This window comes from Camelus dromedarius, chromosome 6 (assembly GCF_036321535.1).
Source record: "Camelus dromedarius isolate mCamDro1 chromosome 6, mCamDro1.pat, whole genome shotgun sequence".
Classification (NCBI taxonomy): Eukaryota; Metazoa; Chordata; class Mammalia; order Artiodactyla; family Camelidae; genus Camelus; species Camelus dromedarius.
In genome coordinates this window covers 7180368-7186658 of record NC_087441.1, presented here as the reverse complement: position 1 = coordinate 7186658, position 6291 = coordinate 7180368, and positions in this window count along the sequence as shown.

Genomic DNA, 6291 nt, shown 5'->3' with positions numbered 1-6291 from the left:
CATTAGTTGTTTTTGTTTGTTTCTGTATGCGTGTTTAGCATTTGTCATTTCTTTTCATTGAATTGCTGAATGTCTACTCGTTATTCTTCAGCGTACTACAAAAGTGAAGCTTTAAGTCCATGCGTAAATTTAATTGTGAGAGTAATTTTTAAACAATGTATGCCTTGTTTTGCAAAGTGAACTTGGCGTTTAGGACTACACTTTAATGTTTTCTCCTGACTTGTAAAAATAATTGTTTTAAAATAATTGAAAATATAGAAAAGTATAAAGAAGAAAATAGTCACCTAAGTATTTGTTAGGTTTTAATTGACGAGTAGACTTCATTTTTGTGAAATGGTTTCAGGTAATTAGGTATCTGTGTGGTCAGTGATGTTTGAAAATATTGGCCACTGCTGCTGACTTGCTGCTAATACTACACGGGAAGGGTGTGGGGTGTTCGCATGACGGTGAAATATTTTAAAGTAAGACAAAGTTTGCTTTTGTTTCCTGTCATATTTTAAACGTTAAGTATCGAGGTCTGTGGAATTGAATCCTTTAGACTAGCTTTTCAGACTTGGTTGAGATAAAATATGATTTTTACTGAAAGCAAATTATTTTCTTGTTTTAGATATTACTTGTAATATAGTCAGGGAACCTCAGAAGTGGAGTTAATGACATTTGAAACTGAGGTACAACTTACTTGAAAACAACTGTTTTTGCTTGTTTAACTGGCATACAAATCTTTGTGGTGTATTTAAAATACTGCACTTCCTATCTTTTGATTAACCTTTTGTGCAGTCTTCAAGTAAATAAAAAGTCCACAATTTTAAATAAATTTGTTTATAAACATTTTGGTGTGTACTAAAATACTACGTACTCCCTTGGATTATTACATACTGTGGGCTTTGGCTTTAATTTTTGTTTTGTACATCCTTTTGCTCAATTTAAACAGAAATGGAATTTCTCTTTTGGTGTTAACATAGTCACTGGTGTGCAAGAAGAAATTAACTTTTCAACTGGTGATAAAATTTTGTGACTAAATTTAATAGACCTGTTATGTGTCATTTTACCAGTTTTCACATTTCTGTTGAATCTGCATTGGTGGATAAATGACTTGGGCAGGGAGAACTTAAGATTGTGCAGAGTAAGCATTCTTCAGTTCTGGAATTGGATGCTTTATTTGCTGGCATTACTAGGATAAAATGGTAAATCATCATCTAGGCTGAGAAAATTCTGGACTTGAATGAGTCTGAATGCTGGCTTTACCATTGTCCTACTTCATGGCTTGGGCAAACTACTTTATCTCTCTGTGGCTCAATTTTTTCCCCATAAAGAGCATCAAATGAGTTAATACATGAACAGTGCCAAGCACGTAGTGACTGCTCAGTAAATGTTTGTCATTACAGTTATCTTAAAGTTCCAGTCCTATCAATGGACCATCTCCCTTGATCACACTACAAATACAAATTTTATTGTTTGGGTAGTTTTCACAGCAAGAGAAAAGAGTAGCTTTCATTGAATGGGTTTTGGATCTTCGATGGAGAAGTGAAAAGCTGCCTGTTTACTTCCGTCCTCTGTTACAAGTGTGTTAACTTCTTAAGCCGGACATGTGCGAGTGCTTTATTCCTTCGATGACTCCTGGAAATGGAGACACCCTGCATTTGGCAAAAAGCTTGCTGAGTACTGCCAAAGAAGGGTAATTTTAAGGGCAATCAACTTGGATAAAGTCCAAGATTATGAGTTTCAATATCTACTTAAGCATTATTTCAGAGAGTTGTACTGTGAAGGTAGTAAAACATGCCTTAACATTTTTTGACACCTGTTGAGTACTTACATTTTCTATGCATTATCATTTTTGCCACATCCCCATATACAGGATAAGAAATGTGCTCAAAACGCTGAAGTAAAAAGCAGAGTTGGTAAAGGTTTAAGATGCCCTCCAGGGTGCTGTCATTAAAGCTTCCTGGGCAGTACCCGCCTCAAAGCTAGCAGCTGAACCAGGGCTGAGGCCAAGAGCTGATGCTGGACGCTGTGCCATTCATCCTCCCTTCATCCTCGAGACGGAGGTAGAAATGCACCTGAGCTTCTAAGGATGACATCTTACAAGCCATCCAAAGGGTTGCTGTGCTGAATTAAACAAGTGGGAAACAATCACCAGAAATGGCAATGCAGTGACGGAAAAAAATGCAAGTTACAAAGATTCTAAGTATATTCAAGACGCTGGCTAAGGTAAGAGAGTTTAGTTAAGAATTGTCTCTTAGAACTGGTTAATTTAGCCACTGAAGGAAGTGATAGCAGTTTGTGGACAAGAGGATTGAGACTTCCACAGTGTCTGGCATTGGAGGATGTACCAGCTACCATCTCTTCACATGAGATTTAGTGGATACGACAGCTGGGAAGATCTAATGAGACAAACTGTAAAAGTGCCTGTTATACAGGGCTCACTGGTCCCTAGTTCTCTTGGCCCGTCAGCTGTACTCAATGCGAATGACCACTCCAGTTTCTGTGACACTTCTGCAAACATAATGCAAAGCCATTCCTTCTGACAATTTTCTCTCAGATGTTCTTTAATTCTCATTCTTAGTAGTTTTGTCCCCTGTACCCAAGAGCCTACTGCTCTTCTCTGATGACACTTCCTTGGAAGTTCACTTATTCCATGACTATAGTGAACACTTCCTGCAACCCCAGATAATGTCATTTCATTACCTTTGGAACACATCATGAGGGAGATGCGATTTTTAAAATGAATTCCTCTTTCACCTACTCAGTATTCTTAGTCCCTGTCTGGCCCATCTGTGCCTTTGAGTAGATGCTGATGAGCAACTCTAGCAAGGACTCCCCTGAGGACACAGGCTGAGAGGCCACTCAACAAAAGCAAGCATCTTCTCAGTGTTTGTTCTTCCGTTGGTTCTAGATAGAGCCTCCAGGTAGGAAACAAGTGAATACATCCCTTGCATCCAAAAGAATATATTCATTCAGATGTGTAAGGCACTGGGCATAAAGAACATATTGGTATTCATTCATATTTAATGCCTATAATGTGCTGGGAGCTGTGCATAAGGCAGTAAAACAAGATCAAAGTGTATAGTCTAGTAGAGGAGACAGGTGAAACTAGGAGTTTTAACATGGGAAGTATAAAGCGAGGTAGAAGATGCTAAGAGGCACCAAATGCAGGAGATAGGGAGGCTTCCTGGAGGAAGAGAGGTCGGAGTGGAGTGCTGCACAGTAGGTTGGTTAACAGAAGACGCTTACTGGCATTTGAACAGAAGAGAAACAATAAAGGCTGGAAGAGGTAGATACAGTGAGTTTGGTTTAGATGTGTTAAATTTGATGTGCTGATGGGAAATTTTAATAGAGAGGCTCTTTCTGCTCAGGAGACATCTAGCTTAGGGAGAGACTTCCGAGCTGTCAGCACAGAGGTGGTAACTGAAGCCATGGAGTGACTGGTTCTACTCAAGGTGCCCGTGCAAAGTAAGAACCATGGGGAATATATTAAGAGGTAAAGTAAGCCCGCAAAGGAGACTGGAGCGTGGCCAGAGATGTAAGGGGACACCGGGGTAGAAAAGAGCATGAAGTCGAGGACAGGTTCCTTAAATTCCTTGGAGACTCATGTTTCGGGACAGGGAACACACTCCAGACAGAAGCTTAGAGCACGTCGCTGATTTCTTAGGGAGACTTCGTGGTTCCATCACTATCCCAGACCCTCAGGATTTCTCCTGAACGCAGTTATCCAAGCATTTCCTTTAGCCCCGCCTGTGCGGCCTCTGCTCTGGTTATCTTCACTGGTTTCTCCGGCCCAGCCACATATTTCTCCAAAGGCTCAATGTAGGTTCTCAGGACCTAATGTCTTTTCAATCTACTTGAAAGCTCTTCAGGAGAATTCCCCAGTCTTGCCAACAGTTTTCCCTCCACAACTTTGTAACAAAGTACTCTTGCTCCAGTGTTCTCAACAAGCTGCACGGCCTGCCTAGAAACTCCTTCTTAGCGCATTAGGCTATTCTTCTTTAATTTACTGAACATCTAAAAATCTTAACTTCCTACTAGGAAGTCAGCCTAGATGAATCAGGATGATTTCAAACACACGTACCAGAACAGTTTACAGTTTACCTAACCCAGGCTGGCTAAAACTGGGAAAGTCTGTCTCACACAGTTGCAACTTCAGAGACTGAGTGGATTCTAGAGTTCGTCTCACAGATGTACTGAAGAGTCTGGTAGTTCTTTCTATCTCTGCTCTGCTGTCCTCAGTGTGTTGGCCTGAAGTCATGCTGGGTCCCCTCATGCTCAAACAGTGGGTGCACAGCTCCAGGTATCACACCCAGACACTACAATGTCCAAAGAGAAGAAGGATTCATCTTTGTATCTGTCAGAAGTGAGAACACCTTTCCCAGAGCCACCCAGCAAGCTTCCCTTCACACTTTGCGGACAAGATTGGGTGGCATGTCCGTTCTGAAACAACTGGCCAGGACTAAGACCAATTATTTGGAGTAAAATGAATGTTGAGAATCAGTCACTATAACTGGATTCATGGAAAGAGGTGAAAAACACCAAGTCTATTCTATTTATTTATTGAAATACAGTTTACAATGTTGCATCAATTTCTGGTGTACAGCATAATGTTTCAGCCATACATATACATACATACATTCCTTTTCATGTTGTTCTTCATTATAGGTTACTAAGATATTGAATATAGTTCCCTGTGCTATACAGCAGAAAATTGTTGTTTTTCCATTTTATATATAGTAGTATCTGCAAATCTCGAATTCCCATTTTATCCCATCTCACCCCCATTCCACCTGGTAAACATAGTTTGTTTTCTATATCTGTTTCTATTTTGTAAATAAGTTCATTTGTGTGTGTTTTTTTTTTAGATTCCACATATAAGTGACTTCATATGGTACTTTTTCTTTCTCTTTATTGCTCACTTCGCTTAGAATGACAATCTCCAGGTCCATCCATGTTGCTGTAAATGGCATTATTTTATTCTTTTCAAGTCTATTCAAGTCTATTCTAAATAGCTTTAACATTCCAGCCATCACTGACTGCCCCACCAAGTACTTACCCTTTACTCAAACACCCTTGCCAATATTAACAACTGATGATTGTCCGATGTTAATCATTACTCAAATACTTTTAAATCTGTAGCAGACTCTAACCATTCTATATGGGGCTTCATGCAGTTCTTGGGGACAGTTAAAGCTTTTAGATAATATCATGAAAATGCGTTAACATCTATTTGATAAGTATTAAGTAAATCCCTAGTGTGCGACCAACACTGCTCTAAGTGCTAGAGAGAATAAGACAAAGTAAGTTCTCTCTGGGAGACTAGACTAGATTGTGCGCTGTGTCCAGGGGAAAACAGCCAGAGCTGAGGCTGGCTAAGTGGGAGCCAGGTACTGAGGTTTCTAGAGAGCTCTGAAAGATTTGGAACTTTGCCCAACAGTGGATAGGATGTTGTCAAAGGTTTTAAACAGAAGAGTGATTCAACTGGTTATCACAGGTTCCTCTCCTGCCAGATTGTCCATTATTGTCCATATTATCAACCAGAGGAAATTCTTTTGATCTGTGGGATACCGGGACACTGCGGTTCCTCACACACTCACCGCTACAGCTGATCTTCCAGGATAAGAGAGGCAAGCCGTGTAGATACTAACTACTATACATAAAATAGATAAACAACAAGGTCCTACTGTACAGCAAAGGGAAATATATTCAATATCTTGTAATGGCCTATAATAAAAAAATATCAAAAGGAATTAGATACATGTATAAATGAATCACTATGCTGTACACCAGATATTAACAAGACTGTAAATCGACTATACTTCAATAAAATAAAATAAAAGGAAGAAAGGCAAGTGGTGCCAACCCCACAGAAGGGCATGAAGTCCACCTACGGTTTACACAGAGAACCAAGTTAACCTTTAATTGAAGGGATAATTAATTATCAGCAAAACAAAGAGGGACTTTGGACGCCAAAAGGGCAAAAGCACAGGTCACAACCGCCCCAAGGCCTGTAGCTGGCAGATTTCACACCTAATTCTCGCCATCGAGACTGAGAGCCTGGGCTGAACGCGTGACCCTCTTCTGTCACCATACTTTTCACTGACTCCAAAAACATTAAGTTCAAGAAAGACAATCTTCCCACCTCAAAACAAAAACGTCAAGACAGAAACTACAGCACTCGGCTGTTCAGAGGCGGGTCTGAACGGCCGGTGGGCTGCGCTCATCAGCGCTCCTCTGGCTCTGGGGTACACAGTTAACCCTCTGCCCTGGCCGCTGCCGCGCCCCCCGCAACCCCGAGCCCCGCCC